At 38.7% G+C, this 18,437-nt stretch overlaps 1 protein-coding gene across 1 annotated transcript in view; it reads right to left on the bottom strand.

Annotated features, from left to right (window-relative positions):
- The window catches only part of MAPKAP1 (MAPK associated protein 1), a 245,487-nt gene extending 228,478 nt beyond the window's left edge, over window positions 1-17,009 (bottom strand). Inside the window, exon 1 of the mRNA XM_063081856.1 lies at window positions 16,770-17,009. The gene's annotated coding sequence lies outside the window, so the exon portion shown is untranslated. The remainder of the gene's footprint in view (window positions 1-16,769) is intronic.
- Window positions 17,010-18,437: the final 1,428 nt, after the last annotated feature.

The following is an 18,437-nucleotide window of genomic DNA, read 5'->3' as shown; positions in this document are numbered from 1 at the left end:
AGTCATGTGGATATTTGAGGAAAGTATGTCACGAAGTGGAGGGAAGCATGCCTGACACTGTACAAGGACAGGCAAGGAGTCCAGCAAGGGAGCAAGCAGTAGAGGATAAGATCTGGAAGAGTAGAGCAAATCATGTAGGTCCTTGCAGGCCATTCATTGTAAGGCCTTTGGCTTCTACTCCAAGTGAAATGGGGAGTCACTGAAGGATTAAGAGGAAAACAGTGACATGACCTAAGTCACATATAAAAGGATCTCTCTGGGCCGAGCCTGTGGCGCACTCGGGAGGGTGCTGCGCTGGGAGCGCGGCGACGCTCCCAGCGGCCGCGGGTTCGGATCCTATATAGGAATGGCCGGTACACTCACTGGCTGAGTGCCGGTCACGAAAAAGAAAAAAAAAAAAAAAAAAAAAAGGATCTCTCTGGCTGCTACATGAATGAGTGATTAAGTGAATGAACAAACTAGATTACTTATTATTAAGTAATAATCTGTTTATATGCTGATTTTCTTTTCTAAATGCTAAATTTCTTAAGGACACTGACTGTCTTATTTATCACTATGCTACCAGTTTCTAGTAGAATGTGAATGGCATCCAATAAGAGCTGAGTGTGGAATGAATAGACAGACAAATGAATCTTTCTTTTTCCCAAAGGGCTGTGCCATGATTTTCCAAAAGCAGGCCCCTTACCCTGGTTCAGTAATAGGTCTCCCACTGTAGTCTAAGATTTATTTTCCTTTTATTGTCTCATCAGCATTTGAAGTTTGCTTAAACAAGTGGAAGAATTCAATAGTTATTCAAGACACATCAATATCTATGATAAGTAAAAATTTTAAAAAGAATTCAGTAATTATGTTTCCACTTACCTGGCTCTCAAGTTAACATCACCTATTAAGAGAAGCAACATAGTTTATTGCAAGGACCTCTCAGGAAATCTGAATTCCAGTTCCCTAATTACATGGCCTTGGACAAGTCACTTCTTTAAACCTCATCTGTTAACTGGGATGGTTGAACCACATGAAGGGCCTTTTCAGCTGTTAAATTCTATTCCAATCACATGTGTGGAGGAGTGGGAGAATGTGATTGGGAGATGTTTATCCTGGAGACCATCTCAAAGGTTTTGTGTTTTTGCTTCATACTCTTTTTCCCTCAAAGGCCAAAAGAATTCCACTGCATGTTTTACCTATACCACTGTGCCACAGTGCAGACTCTAAGCATAGCAGAACAAGGATTCCTTTTTCTGACCAAAAAGATCATAACAGTATCAAGGTGTTGGCAGCAAACCCCCTACAAACCATGTAAATGTAAAAAACCATTTGACTGATTTGAATAGGCATCAACACCACCTATTTTTTCAATGCTATTCAATGCTATTTCAATGCTATTTCCCATTTTTTCTATATTTCAATGCTATTTCCTATTTTTTCTGTATATATTATATAGAGAAACTGGTTTCTATAACTAGTAAGAGTTTAACATTAGTAAACGCAGTTATCGTCCAAGTATTACCATAAAAAACTATTTAATATTAGCAGAAAATGAAAAAATGACTGTAAAAATACACAATGGGTTGTCACATCTAGAATTCCAGGTGTTGTCACTAGCCTGCCTAGAGACTAGATATGGAATGACCTTAGGAGAGTTTCGTGCCTCTGATTCTATCTCCTCTGCAGTGAAATAGCCATAATATATGTCCTGTTTATCCAGTTCACAAGGATGCTGCTATAAAACAAAACAGAATATTTACAAAAATTTTTAAAAAACTGTACAAATCAAAGATGCAATACTATTGACATTTCCTCTTCTAGCCACATCCTTTTGGAAGAAAAGGAAAAACAAATAAACTGTCAACTATCAAAATCATTCACTCAACTCCTAATGAATGGAAGATAGCAATGACATAATCTAAACCAGCAGATAACCCTCAAACTATTTTCATATGACTCTGAATGGTGCTTTGTACTTTCATTTTATTTGGTTTATTTTTTGGTGGCTGGCCAGTATGAGAATCCGAATGTACTTTCATTTTAAGAGAGTTTCCATTATTTCAATAAATAGTAATTGCTGTTATTGTTAACAAAATAGTACTAAGTTTACCAGGTATTTTTTTATAACCTTCTAGACATTTTTTTTTTAAATCACCACCATAGTGGATCAAACATGAGAATAAGGCAGTAGGACTGGCTTCATTTTTGCCTATGATGCTACAGTTAGGGTGAGAATGTTTCACAAAATACAATTTAAGTAGAAAAATCAATTTTCTGGATTCCGGAAGGCTGTTTATTGATTAGAAAGCACTTATGTCACTCACAAAACTATGACGTAAATTCTGTTATTATCTATGTTTCACAAATCAGTAAACTGAGGTACAGACTTGCCCAAGGCCACACAACTAGAAAAAAGTGGAGCCAGGATAAAACCCAGGCAGTGTGGCTCCAGAATCCTAGTCCAAACCACCCACATTTCCAGTTTCAGTCCACTTCATCATAATCTTCTGAACTCTCTTCTCACACTGGGTATAAACAGACTTAACTGTTCATTCTACAGGCATGAATACCTCCTACATGCTGGGAGTTAGGAGTCTAAAGTTATCACTAAAGTCACAGTCCCTATCCCCATGAGGCTTACAGTCAAGTGGGAGAGAAAAAACAAGTACAGTCAATTCTCCGTATCCACGGGTTCCGCATTCATGGATTCAACCACTGCCAACTGAAAATATTTGGAAAAAATAAATGGATGGCTGTGTCTGTATTAAATATGTACAGACTTTTTTTCTTGGTATTATTCCCTAAACAATAACAACTATTTATACAGCATTTACATTGTACTAATACAAATAATCTTGAGATGACAAAGTATACAGGAGGATGTGCATAGGTTATATGCAAATATTACTTCACTTTATATAAGGGACTTGAGCATCCAGGGACACTGAGGGATAACTGAATATAAATGGTCACAATAAAGAATGAGAACAATGCTAGAGAATTCTGTAACAATGTACTATGGAGACACAAAGGAAGAATATCTAAATGAAACTGGATACTCAGACAAGGCTTTGCAGAGTTGACTAAAGTCAAGATAATGGAAGTGGTCACTTCCAACTTAGTCACTTTAAGAATAGTGAAAAAAAAGGGCTGGCAATTAAATAATCTATAATGCTGACTCCTTGACCAGAAAAGTTTAAAAGAAAACTCATTCCAGATCTGTCCTATGGACTGCAAATTAACACCAGGCCATGCGTGGTTTACTGCAGAAGCAAAGAGAGGTTTACTACCCTCTGTGGTGGGAGATGTCAAGGCAATAGCTTAGATTGAGAAAGGGTAGGTAGGAGAGGAGGAGAGCAATCAATCAATCATCAGACTGCCTGGGTTCAAATCAGTGGACTCACTCACCGTGGGACCTAGGGAAAGCAGCAACTTCTCAGTCTCCATTTCCTCACTGTAAATAATTTTGGTGCCTACCTCATAGAATTGTGAGGAATGAATTAATTAATACCTGTAAAAGTACCTGGTCCATGGTAAATACTATACAAACATTTACTATTATGTTGCTGATTAGATTAGCTTTTCAGCGAGAATGCTCTGGCAGTTGTAGGAACATAGAAGATTAATCTGATTCACAAGATAGAGACCAGTTATGAAGCTGTGACTACAGCCCAGGGAAGAGATGATGAAATCTGAAGTAAGGCAGTGACAGATGGTGCTATGAATTGAAGAAATAGTCAAGAAGTATATAAGAGATAAAAAGTGGGAGCACTTGGTGACTCAGTGGAAGTGGAGGCTTCTGAAGGAGCAGGGTAAAGTTTATGGCTCGCAAAACAGTGCCAACAAATGAAATTATGAAATCAAAAGCAGGAACAGGTTAGCAGGTAGCAAGAACGAGGAGTTATGTTTCAGACATAATGAGCTTGAGGTATCTATGGATTACCCAAATAGAGATTCATTAAAACATAAACCTGAGAGCCCAGGAGAAAGGTCTGAGCAAATCTGGGAGATATCAACATACAAGTGATAGATAAGGCCACAGATGTGAATGAGTTTGCACAAGGAGAACATATAAGGAAACAAGAGCAATAACATAAGGACAAAACCTAAGGAACAGCAATAGTAAAAGGGTGGACTGAGAAAAAAAAGCCCAGAAACTGTAAAAACAAGTCGATCTTGACCCAGATCCTAGTTAGGATCCAAGTTGTATAAATTCATAAATTTCTAAGCAGTTACTCTCTTCACTGGCTTCCCATTTCCCAGTAAGAAGTTACTTTCTTCACTCTCTTCCCATTTCCCAGTAAGAAGTTACTTTCTTCACTCTCTTCCCATTTCCCAGTAAGAAGTTCTACCACTGGACTGTGAAGACCTTGAGACTTCCTATAACTAATGCCCAATATATAAGGCCTGATACACACATTCTTATAGAATGAACCTGGCCCAGAGAAAAATGGAAAATTTCCCATCTACTAAGACAAAAGGTCATGGAACTCCTAAAGCCTAGGGTTGCTCCAGCCCAGACCAGAGTAATACAGAGCCTGAGGACAGCAGAAGCAGAAAGGAGGCTGACCTTCAACATTGCTGCTGGGAACGTAAAATGACGTAGCTACTTTGGAAAACAGTTTGGCCGTTCTTCAAAATGTTAAACATAGAGTTACTATATGACCCAGAAATTCCACCCAAGAGAACTGAAAACATACATACATTCACATAAAAATTTGTATATAAATATTCAGAGTAGTATTGGTCATAATAGTCAAAGGGTGGAAATAATCTAAATGTCCATCAACTGATGAACAAACAAAATACGGTACGTAAATATATTGGAAATTACCTGGCAATAAAAAGGAATGAGTACTAATACTTGCCACAACATAGATGAACCTTGAAATCATTATGCTAAGTAAAAGAAGCCAGACACAAAAGAACATATATTGTATAATTCCATTCACATGAAATGTTCACAACAGGCAAATCCATAGAGATAAAAAGTAGATTAGTGGTTGGCAGGAGCTAGGGGAGGAGGAATGAGGAATGACTGCTAATGGAAACAGGTTTCTTTTTGGGGTGACAAAAATGTTTTGAGATTAGATAACATACAAATTCACAAACATACTAAGAACTATTAAACTGTATACTTTAAAAGGGTGAATTTCATAGTATGTGAATTATATCTCAATGAAAAAATGGGGGTAGAACCACAGGAAGACTAGAATCCATGCTGCATCCTAGATTTCTTCTACTTCAGGTGATTCCAACACAAAGATACCAACAAAGTACTTAACTCAACAGAACTGGCAACAGTAACCATAAAAATGTTTACACGATTTGTAACACAAATTGATTATATCAAATTCCTTGCGCAAAAATGGAAGTTTCCAAGTCTTTTCCTCTGGGGAAAAGAGAATTGTCATATGTGTTAGTGACCTGCATGGAGGTAGCTAGTCTACATTTCTTGTTGAGGGAGATTTATTCTAGTACCAGAAAGCCCAGCAGAACTCCTGAATTTGCTGAAGCAAATCCACATGTGCTAGAGCAGTTTCTACCACAGGCATTTGATGAAGTTCTAATCTACACCACAGCGCAGACATGAGAAGCCACAGAGTTACAATGCCTCTGTCAGCAGGCTACTGAGCTACTGGTACTTGGGGAGTAATTCTCCTTATAACTTTGGAATAAACAAACAGAAGGAGATGGAACACAAAAGGCAACATGGCATGATGGAAAACACGAGGCTCTGTAGAGCTGGGTGTGCTCCCAATTCTACCACCTAGGAGCTGAGAAAATTGGGGTCACAGTTTCTCTGAGCCTCAGTCCCTCATTATCTCATTAACTCACAAAACTACTGTCCCACTGTGGGGCCCAAAGTGACACTCAAATGTATCCTTCCCCATTCACCTTGGAGAAAACCAGTTGTCAGTACTGTACGTTTTGGGGTCAAATTGGAAAATAAGATTCATGGGCCCCTTACCTATTACATACTCAAACACATATTCTCGAATTTAAATAAAATTAGAAAACATATAGGATATCCAAATCAGATTCCTTGACTCCTTTCTTTTTATGAAGACTACAGCCATTTAATTACCAATTCTGTGCATCCTAATTCTTCTCTGTCTCTAGATTTCATCCACTTTTCTTCATCTCAATAATGTAATCCAAGCCACCATCTCTCACCTAGGTATTGAAATTGTTTTCTAACTTGTCTTAAAATCTTTCAGTGACTTCCCAAACTCCTTAATATGATTGAACCTTGCCTACCTCTGCAGCCCCATCTCCCTTTTTTAAAATTTGTTCATTTACTTTTAATTGACACGTGATAACTGTACATTTTTATGGGATACAGTGTGATATTTCAATACATGCACACAATGTGTAATAACCATATTAGGGTAATTGACATATCCATCCCCTTAAATTTATCATTTCTTTGTGGTGAGAACATTCAATATCCTCTCTTGTTGCAATTTTGAAATATACAATGTGCTGTTTTTATTTATAGTCACCCTACTATGTAATGGAACACTAGAATGTATTCCTCCTATCTAACCCCTTAGTTCTTTCTACTCCAGCCATACTAAACTGTTTTCTTCAAGCCTTGAACATATACTTCTCTCTGAAAATTTTCTCTGTCCTGTCACCCAGCTTAGTCATCCCTTTCTCCTTCACCCTTCTGATCTCAATTTAGTCATCACCTGCCCCAGAAGATTTTACTATCAAGCCCAGAGTAGGTACTCCTCCCTACTCACCTTGACTCTCATTATCGTAACACTTCTCATGCTAGGTTCTACTTCTCAATCTAGGCTGTCCTTTCTCTTACTAGACTGCAAGTCCCATGAGAGCAGGGACTGTATCTTAGTTTTCACTGCTCAATTTCCAGATATATGCCTAGTGCCCAATATAGACTCAGCAAATACTGACTGAATAAATGAATGATTACAATTAAGCAAAAAGCTAAACTGACTGTAAGATTTGCATGTAATATTTTCTTAACATAAAAGTATTTTTAATTTTTTTTTAATTTTAAAGAAAATTACAGAAAAAAAACAGAAATGCAATTCTTCATAACTGGGGAAAAAGGACTTAAGAACTCATGTACTTTCTACAGTTTTAACACTAATACCAAGTACAATCAAAAGGAGCTAAACTACTACTTCAGTGGGAATGGTTCTCTTAACATTGTTCTGAAACTCTTAATTTTCATAACTGGAAAAGGCACAAAAGGTATGTATAATGCAAATTACAAACATTATAGTGAAAATCATTATAATCACTATAATCATCACAATTATTATAGATGAAAATCATTTTCTCCTGTCCCTCCCTCCCCCAAAGAAAGAATGTTAGACACACTTGATAGAAACCGTGCTTCTCCAAACAGCTCACCAAGTGAAGGTTACTGTGAAATACTTCAAATTCCATAAGCACTTAGGACTGCAAAGACTGTGGGAAGAGAATGTTCCAAGCACAGACAGAAGAGACAGAAGGTACAAATGAAATAAACCCTGATGCATGACTATCTAAGGAAGTCTAAACTGAAGACTGAATGTATTTGTTCTGAAGTCATTAACAAAGCCCAGTTTCTGAAACACATTCAAAACACTTAACATATTTTATAAGTCCCAAGTATAAATGATAGAGGTTTGTTATTAAAGATAACTAAAATAATTTCCTTTGCCTCATTTAAGATACATAAATCTCTATCACATGTCAGATTAGTTTTTGTATTTTGGATTTTTTTTTTTACACCAACAATTTGAATTCTTATCAGGTGTTTGTTGCCTATGCTAATAAGAATCCAAGTTATACCAACTCGGAATTTTTATTATCATTTTGGGGATATGACCACACTTTTCATTCTGTTCATAATTTAACTCAGCAACTTTAATCCAGTGCTCAAAGCTTCATTAGCTTGTAAACAAACTGTTTCTCAGGTAAACTGAATTGCCCCACACCAGGATCTTAAGCAAATAAATAAGTACAAAACAGGCAGAGATTATAAATTAGGGCAGACAAATCTGTACCTAGCCCCACGCCGGTAAAGAGCATTCTATCAATATAGCGAAATGCTAATCTCCTAATTAACAACCTAATTAGGTAATTATGGCTTTGCAGAGGGATGCCGAAATGAAATATGACAACATGGTCACCTCTTTATATGGCACCTGTGGGCCTTTTCAGCTGTCACTGCAAAGAGTGCAATATCAATTTGAACAGATGACAAAGTGCTGTCATTTTTCATTCTGATAATATACAGAATGCTTTGGACAGAGGCAGTTTACAAAAGAAACATCTTGCCCAGTATTATCCTAATTTAAATATGTTCACATACTTCATTAAATTTTTTGCATGTTTTTAACACTGTATATAGGAGAATTACCATGCACATTTAGAAAAACAAACTTAACTGGCCATCATGCTTAACTGCACATGCTGAAACTATTTCAATTATGAAGTATATGATAATTAGAAAAAGAGTAAAAGGCAACAATTCATCATGACATTTTAATATTCATACTTTTACCTACTACTGTTAATGAGAAAAATTAAAATCCACACTTTGATCTTCAATTACTTTTCTTACAAAATAAAAAAAGTGATACAGAAATCCATACTTGTTAAAGTATATTAAAACAGAGACCAAGCCTGAAGGAATCCTTGAGGACACAAAGCCAGTTAGGCTTCATAAATGACCTTAACCCTGCCTGATTTGCAAACATAAGCAAAACAACTTGAGCTATTTCTTGTAAATGCCTATATTAATGAAAAACAAAACTTAAGCTCAACCAGTCAGAAGCAGCCAACAAACTTATAATTATACAGTTAGAGACTTTCCAATGGGATAGATTAAATAAGGCAACTGTATAACTGTAACCAAATATTTCCTTTGCTTTACTTCCGTATTCTTCCTATAAAAGCCTCCCCTTTGTGTTTGCTTGGTGGAGTCCCAGAAGCACTTCTGGTTTGGAGTTACCCAATTCTGTTTGCTCAAACAAACTCTTGAAGAAAAAAATTTTACTATTCCTCAAGTTACCTTCTCAACACATAATCTTCCATACCAAAAAAGCATTTCTCAATATATATAAGCATTCACCTCACAAACAAGCTCTATATACCAAATGGCCAGGCTCAACATCAAGGAGATAGGAATGTATCCCTCTGAAAGTGAAGACAGAGCTGTCACTGTCCTACTCATTGACCCACTGGCCACTGAAGAGATGACAGTGCACTGGGACACTAGTACTACCAACATTAATTCAAACTTGAATACAGTTTCCTCCATGATACTGTCTGAAATAGAATTCTTTTGTGGGGGAAGAGGAAGACGGGCCTGGAATCTTAACATCATTTATGTCCAAGACACATGAAATCATGTTCTAAGTACAAAATAACTGAGGTGAAAACTCACTTGAAAACACAACCCATTTATAACTTCAGAATCACTTGCATTATTGAAAACTCTAAGGGTCAAAGTGATTCTTTCATTAAAAAATAATTTATATTTATCAGAGAGTATTTCTAAAGCAGAAAAGCATGAAGATCTATAATCTCACCACTTATTTTTTTTCTTTGCCTATGTTTGACATAATTGGGATCATACTTTATATATGTATATCCTTTTTTCACTTATTATATGATGAGCCTATTAATGTCACTAAAATTCTTCTAAAACAACTGTACAACATTTCCATTCTTTGGCTTTTCCTTTATTTCTCTGTTGTTTAATACTAAGGTTATTTATAATTTTTGCTATTATAAATACTGCTGCAGTGAACATCTTTGAACATGAATATTTTTCTGCTTGTGATTATTTCTTTTTTTTTTTTCTTTTCTTTTTCGTGACCAGCACTCAGCCAGTGAGTGCACCGGCCATTACTATATAGGATCCGAACCCGCGGCGGGAGCGTCGCCGCGCTCCCAAGTGCCGCACTCTCCCGAGTGCGCCACAGGCTCGGCCCGTGATTATTTCTTTAACAAAGTTTCCTAGAAATGGAATTACAAGTTCAAATGGCATTCACTATTTTTTTTCAGCTTGTGATAAATACTATCAAAGCGCTTTCCAGAAAAGTTCTACCAAATCACATTTCCACTAACAAAGATGACTGACCATCTTACCGCCAACCTTTGACAGCAATGAATATAATGAATTAATTGACAGTGATGAATATAAACTTCAGCAAAGAAGTTTGTTGAATCTTCAAACTTCATAGCACAAGTTTATACCTGTAACCAAACACTCTCACAATATAATCAATAACAACTTTCTGTAAGCATAAAGTTTAAATGAATAAAGAGAAGGGCCATAGTTGATGACAGTCCCAAGACAAGGGCCAGTTCCAATATCCAAATCTAGAGCAGCATGGAATAGGGGCAAAAGCACTCTAAAGTCAAAACAAAAAACAAAGAAACAAAACGTCAAGCCTGAGCTTTGCCATTATTGGTAGTTCTATCTCTTTAATCACTTTACTTCTCTAAGCTTTAGCTTCGGCACTTGTAAAACTGGAACAGGGTCAATGTAATATCCCTTGTTCTAACAACTTCAGAGGGTAATCACAGGCACAAAAAAGGTAATATAAGCAATTAAAAGTGTTTCTTGCTACCTAGTAGATCAATTCATTTAATAGCCTAAAAATAGCATGATGAAACCCTTTTCTCAACAGTGCACAGTAGGTAGGTGCACTAATTCACAAAGCACAACCAGACAATATCAAGACAAATTTCATGATCCAGACATGAGTCTCACTCCTTCACAAACACTCCATTGCTTATTACATTATACTAACATTCTGAATGTCTTGTGTCCTGAATGCCAGTACCTGCATCTCCTCAAAAGCATCATTGTACTTACTAGGTACTTACATAAATCATTTCATTTAGTCCTTACAAGTACTATATGAGATTGGCATTATTGTCCCCATTTTGCAGACTGTGCAGGTTACACAACTAATAACTGACAGAGCCACCAAATCTAGGAAGGTGTGACTCTGAAGCCCCACCTCACGCTGCTTCAAGATTCAAGTCTGTACCTCAGTTCCGCTCCTTTGTCAGCAACTAAAGTTCAGATTAAAGATTTACTTTGTTTTCAAGAAAACCATTCCTTCAAACAATTTTCTGCCAATTTCTCTGCTGAAATAGTACTTATTTATAATATAGTACCTATTACTTATTTATAAGTATAGTACCTATACTTTATTTATAATACAGTATAGTAGTATAAAATGAGTACATAGGGAACTAAAAAGTTATTTTTTTGAAATTTTACATATTTGGTTCACTTTGTGTCAATAAAAGATATTCATAAAATATATATACTCAAGTATAGAATAGTATGAATCCAATATGCATAATTTAAATGTGACATAATATTCAATTTATTTCAGAAGCAATTGCTATAACTTAATTCCAATAGTTATCCTCATATCTTCTTGTTTTTTCCAGAATTTCAGGTTTGTTTGTTTAAGTGGTTTCTCCCATTTTCCTCACTTTCGATTACTTAAAACTGTTTTCTACTTTCGGTCTAAATTCTGTTTGTTATGTTATATCTATTTCTCCAATATACCTAGACTGCTGCCAACCAGAGTTAATGAATTTCGAATAACTGCTCAGAATTTATTTTATTTTTATATTCTATGTTATTTCCTATACAATAGAGTATGAATGAAAATGAGTATCTAGAAGACCAATATTTCTTCAATTTTCACCTTGTGGAAGCTGGGTATTAAAATAAAAATAAATTCTTGGGCTGGAAACTCCCTGACCATATTTCTCTCACTATGCTGGGTATCTCTATGACCTCTTTCAATCTTGTGTATACACAGTCAGCAAAGCACTGTATGCATTTGGGAAGCACGTGGCCCATCAAGGTCCTTTCCCAGAGGAAGTAATGAATAAGAATAGAGAGAAGAGCTGAGCAGTGGCTCCCTACCTGTCATTAAGAGAGGAAAAGTAGCATTTGATCTGAGTCATTCTCCACTGGGGTCTGATAATAATCAGTTGTGTGACTTTAAGCATGTCAACTGAGAGCTTGGCATCCTGAAAATACCTCGGCACACCTTGATTTTCACTCATTATTACTGTTCAAAAGGGAAAAAAGATCCAAAATTTTAAGTGACTTGACCAAAATCCAAAGGTTGTTAGTGGTACAGCTGTATTCAGAATTCAAGTCCCTCTTAGACCAGTGCACTTTCTACTAAACTGTCATTCACTGAGTGCCAATTTCTTCATCTCAAGAGGTAATGATTTACTCCCCTTTATAATATCACCAATGTCACAGGATTATGAAGATCACCAATGTCACAGGATTATGAAGATATGTCAGAGAAAATAAGGTATACAAAAGCATTTAACAAATTCACAATACCACTTCATAGTATTGTGGACAGGACCAAAAGAGACAAGAGATCTGGTAGTATTTAAAGTGCTGAGAGCACGGGGAGCAATAATCAGCTACAATGTATATCGACAAAATAAAATTTTTTTTAAAAAAAAGTCCTCTAAAAAAAAAATTTAAAAAAATAAAAAATAAAAAAAATAAATGGAGATGCCCACAAAAAATAAAAAAATAAAAAAAAAAAAAAAGTGCTGAGAGCACAAAACAAAAGTATTATAAGGTCATCTCGTCATCCACAACCCATCCCTCCTGAAATTTAGCCTGATTATATAATAAGAGCATTCATTCACCCTGCCACTCCCTCACTCCCCGAAAGATAGCAGTGCCCCCTCACTCTAGCAATTTGCCAAGAGACTTCTGATCAATAATCACAACACTGTGTTGTTCTCCTGCTTTGAACAATGGGTACCAAACTTCAGCAACCAGGTAGATCAAAGTTCACAATCAGGCAGCCTATGATTGTATACAGACCACAAATGTGTTTTAGTCTACACAATAATTTTTTAAATGACAAATTTTTAAAATAAATACATTAAAATCCAGATTTCCAGCATCTTTTTCAAAAAATTCAGAAGATCCAGGGATAATGGGCCCACTCCCTCACAAGGCAACAATCAAGTGGGGCTGACCAGCGCTGCTGCCTTTAGACTGGGCATATGCTCTCAGGTCAAGGCCCATCCTACTCATTACAGTACATAATGGGCATTGGACCTGCAGACCCCTGAGGTAGACTCTCAAAAGAGAACTGACTTAATAAGACTTGTTTACTCTTTTTTAACCAGTTTTTTCTGGCTCTATCACTCACTAGCTGTGTGACTCTTGGTTACATACTTAGCCACTAAACTACTCATGGTTAAATGGAGATTAATACCACCTAACTCACAGAATTACAAAATTTGAAGGAAATTAAGGTATACAAAAGCATTTAACAATGATTGAAATATAAGTGCTCAATCATTTTAAATTTAACACAAGCTGAAATGTGCTATCTTCCGAGTCAAAACTTATCAAAAACTTGAAACTCACAGAAACAATGTCAGGGTACCTCCCATGGGGAAAAAATGTAATATGACAGAACTCCTGGTCATATAATGAGTTGCTATCTACTGCTGTGCCCTTAACAATAAGGCCTATACATCAGAATAACAGATTTCCAAATTCTTAGTCCAAAATGCAGTATAAATATCCACTGAACTGCAACTTTCTGAAGTCTTCAGTTGAGTCAACAAACAAAACAAGTACCTCCACCAAAAAGAAAGGAATATATTTAAAGTGAAAGATTAGGCGAAGAGCCCTTCAATGCAGAGGCCACTTCCGTCCCTCATGATCCCTACTGCCTAGCACAGTGACTAGCATACTGAAGCTACAGCTCAAGGGCTAGCTCCTGTCTGAAGCCTCTCCAGAGTACTGCCATCCACATCACAAAGAACAAGCAACATGATGTAATACTGAAGAGTGGAGATTCCAAAGTCTAGCAGATAATTCCCCGTCTCACAGCTTCACCAGCTGTATAAACTCAAGGAAGTTATTTAACCTCTCTGTGTTCCAGTTTCCTCATCTGTTAAATCAGGATGCTAATAACACCTTCTCATAGAGGAATAAATGAGATAAAGCATTTAACACAATGCTGGCACGTAGTAAGTATTCATTAGCTACCATTACCTGCGTTCCCTTCTTTATGCTCCACCGTACTCTGTGGGGATTTCTACCTCAGTACCAACAGTACTTTGCTACAGTTCACCTGCACACAAGTTTTCCCCACTGGAATGTCAAAACCTCAGGATGAAGACCTGCTTTTATTTCTCTGTTTCCCCAAGTTCTAACATTTTGCCGGGCAGTGCTAAATGAATCACAGATCCTCAAAATATTTATTAACTGGAAAAGTTATGAGCAGAAACTGGAATTTCTCGTTCTTCCCTGGCATGCAAGCCCTCACTGACTCTGACGCCTACTGTCCCTCCAACTTTACCTCCTGGTATCGTACTTAGGCTGTAAACTCGTTCACCACTCTAAAACCATGCCACAGGCATTATATCTTTGCATCTTACAGCTCTCATTTCAGGGCACCTTACCTTATATCAGGCCTTTAATCCAAATTACCTCATTAAATATTCACTACACTCTAGTCAATATTGTCCCCCATCCCAACCCCTAGTTGAAGAATACGATTGCTTTGAGTTATTCACCAACGGTCATGTATCTAGTAAAAGTAGGGACCAGGAGTTGAATTCAGACTCCATGCTTAATCTCTATAGACTGTCTTCTTCACTCATATTCAAAGTTGAGCTGACCCACCTACCGTCTCCTTGCCTTGGAAGATCACGGTCTTCTCCACACTTAATGGACCTTCTGTACCACTTATTTTAACATTCATATTTTTTCTCTTGTTTAGTTACTTCAATATGGACTTGCATAAAGAGAGCTATGGTGTGAAAAAGAAGGCAAGGCATGTAATGGAAAAAGCACAGATCAGACAGACCTGGGTTTGAATCCTGGCTCTATCTTGTACCAGCTGTGTAATTTATCCTGAGTCTTCCTAATCTGTAAATTGGGGTTAAAATGATTAAAGAAGAGAAACCTATATGTAATACCCAATATATAGTATACACTCAATAAAGTTTAGTTTAGTTTATCTCATATTATGAAGCATCCCCTGGCCATATCCCACCCCTTAAGAGTTAATGACCTATTCCCCTTCTGTACTACTAGTGTATCATAAAAGACCTTTCACACAGTGTACTTATCACTCTGTGTTGCGATTATTAACTTCCTTATCTCTCTCACTAAATCAAGCTCCCCATGGCAAAAATGGAGTACTATTTACTTCTACATTGCCTAGCATGATATCTGGCATATATCCATATTCAATAAATGTTTGCTAAATGAAATAATTACAAATATAATAATGAGTGTTCATAGGATTCTAGAGAAGCAAATCATTTTCAGCTGAGGTTGTCCAAAATTGGTTGAGGGAAGCCAACTTCAGCTGACCCACGGCTAGCATCTCAATAGGTAGAAAAGTGGAAACCTGCTAGAGAAGGCAGGGAGAATGTCCTACAAAAAAAACAAATGAACATAGGAAAAAAACAATGGTGATTTGAGATCCTACTATCTAGAGTAATGGATCAAGGTGGGGCCATTAAGGAAGGCGACCTTTTCAAGCATAACTGGAAAGGAAGTCAGGAGCCAGATTAGGAGGTATAGAGGAATGTAAGTGCAGTCCGCTTACACAGTAGTTGGAGGTAAATATGAGCACAAGTTGAATGGGAAAGGAAGGCAACCAACATGTCTCATAGGTCCCAGAGAGCTTGCAGATGTATAAACTGAAAATGACGAAAACAATTATGGCTTCATCATGAACTCTTTCAGCATTTACTGAGCACCTTGAGTGGGCTCATAGGATATGAGGAATAAAAACATGGTGCCTCCTTTTCTGCTCTAGTGGGTTTTTTTTTTTTTTTTTTTTTGGTCGTTTTTTCGTGACCGGCACTCAGCCAGTGAGTGCACCCGTCAGTCCTATATAGGATCCGAACCCGCGGCGGGAGCGTCACCGCGCTGCCAGCGCAGCACTCTACCAAGTGCGCCACGGGCTCGGCCCTCTAGTGGGTTTTAACGTTAGGGATCCACCCCTTGTGCCTGTCAAAACAGAATGAGAATGCCTTTTTTTTTTTTTAACTAGCGTGTGTCTTCATTTGACTGCTTACATCTGGGAAAGTTTTGAACTATGCTGATTTTGGTTTATAACATAGTGTTCTGCACAGTGCCAGGTACAGTGGTAGGCTTCAAAAATTACTTGCATTTATTCAGAATGAAGTTTTAACCAATTTCTGAGTCAACTTTTGGGTCTCTGATTAAGGTAACGTTCTTTTTAAACTACAATTTTTTTTCCAGCCTTAAACAGCTCTGGAAGACTCCCTGCCACTCCCATCAACAAAAAACTGAATCAAAGTTCCAGCAGCACTCTAGCTAGTAAAAAGTCTGCGAGGCTGTTTACCCCTTCGGGAGGATGGGGAGAAGGAGCACTAGGAAACAGGGACTACACAGGCAACACTTTAAAAACTTGATTTCACATTATGAAGATCGGAGCACTTAGATATTGCCAACTGCAGAGCCAGAAACTGCAGAAGCCAACGGCACACACACCCCACCCCAACACTACCAGGGCTACTAGTTTCTCTTCTCCTAAACCTCACACCCTGCTGTCAGGCTCACCACAGCCTACAGTTCTGGAAAGGGCCAGGAAACGGATACTCCCGAGCCATCTGAGCAAGGGCCTACCAGGCGGCCCGCTGGGCAGCTCCGAAACGAGGGGTGAGAGGGCCGCCAGGTTCCGCGGGCGGGTGGGCTGGCAGGCTGGTGGGCAAGCAAGGGCGCCAGCGGCTGGGGCAACCTTTACCTGAAGCTGCTTCCACACTATGGGCCGGGTCGGCCCCAGGACACGTTCCTGAGGGGAGGGCCCGGCTCCCCCACGCCTCCCAGCCCCTGCCCCGAGCTTTGCACTCTCGGGATCCTCGGGGACCGGCGCTCCTCCCGGCCCGTTCACCTGCCGCCTCCCGGGTTCGCCCTCATGCCCCTGCTGCTAGCCGCTGCCGGCCGAACAAGCAGCAGCCTTGTTGCCCCGAGTCGCTCCACGACCCGGAACCGCACCCCGCGCGCACCGGAAGTCCCCGACAGCGAAGGAGTCTCTGACTGGGGACGTAGTGCGCAAGCCCCGGAGCAGAAAGCGAAAAGCGGCATCCTCCCGGGGGGCGGGGCCGCGCGCATGCGCGCCACTTCTCCGGCACCGGGAAAGACCTGGGTCAGAAGTTCACCGGGAGTTTTGGCAAGTTAGGCGAGTGCCTGGACTTTACCTTGAGCAGAGATGAACGTTAGGTTTCTTCGTCGAAGCTTCTTTCTCCCCACTTGCACGGAGAAAATCCCTCAGTTCATCCAGAAATGAGTAATGAGGCAGCTTAGCCTCTCTGAGAAAGACCTGGGTTTAAATGCACAGTCTCTAATTGGCTGTGTGCCTTAGGATACACCTTCCATCTCTGAGCCTAGGTTTTCCCATCCATGACAATAGTTCCAACTTTAGAGTATTGCTGTGAGAATCGAATGGGATGAGGCCAGAAAAACACTCAGCACAATACCTAACACAAAATAAACACGCGATATATGTTAGTTATTTCTGTTATTATCTGCAAAATAGAGATGATAATTATCTTCCTCGTGAACTACCAGGAGGTTTCAGAGAGATGTAAGAGGACTGGCACAGAACAGGAGCTCAGTGTTTGTGGTCTTCTCCCCTCTCCCCCCGCCAAGGACTCAAGCAGTACAATGAGTGTTCTCCCACCTGAGAGAGAGTCTAGGAAGTATCTCAAAAATGCACGTTAGCAAAAGAAAAAATAATCAAGGTTGAATTTCAGCCCTGGGGGACCTCTACCCAGTTTTAAAGTCAACAGCAAATATAGCATGGACCCACCCATGTATTCAAATATATGATTGGTCTCTTACCTCACGCTGAGGTGGAGCGGGGGATGCACCCTAGCACCCAGATGCACTCGCCACCACAGTTCCATCAGGAACCTGTTGGAGGCGCTCTGCCAAAGCAACGGGTTGGATACTAGGTTTTTTGAGGTCGCCAGGTAATTTGTCCCCTCCTAAATCTTACTCTTCACTTTCACCTTTTTCTTGAGCTCCATTCAGAAACCTAGCTGCCTGTCTCATAAAACTCAAGACATAAAATTCAGCCTATCTAAAACTGAAATCAACTGGACCTGCTAAGCATTTATAGGTTCTAAAAATTAAATACCCACTCTGCCACTTACAGGTTTTGTGACTTCATCTCTCCAAGCCATCTCTCTAAATTTCCTTATCTGTAAAATAAAAATGACAGAAGTCCTAACTAACCTCACTGGGTTGTTGTGAGGATTTTGTGGGTTTTTTTTTTTTTTTTTTTGATGGTTGTTGTGAGGGTTAAATGAGCTAATACATATAACTCACATAGAACAGAGCCCGGCATGTGGCTAACGTTTACTGAATGCTTACCACTATTACTACACCTTAGTAAACAGACGTATTGAGT

Source organism: Cynocephalus volans, chromosome 17 (genome assembly GCF_027409185.1).
Source record: "Cynocephalus volans isolate mCynVol1 chromosome 17, mCynVol1.pri, whole genome shotgun sequence".
Lineage (NCBI taxonomy): Eukaryota > Metazoa > Chordata > Mammalia > Dermoptera > Cynocephalidae > Cynocephalus > Cynocephalus volans.
This window is presented reverse-complemented; position numbering and strand designations above follow the sequence as displayed.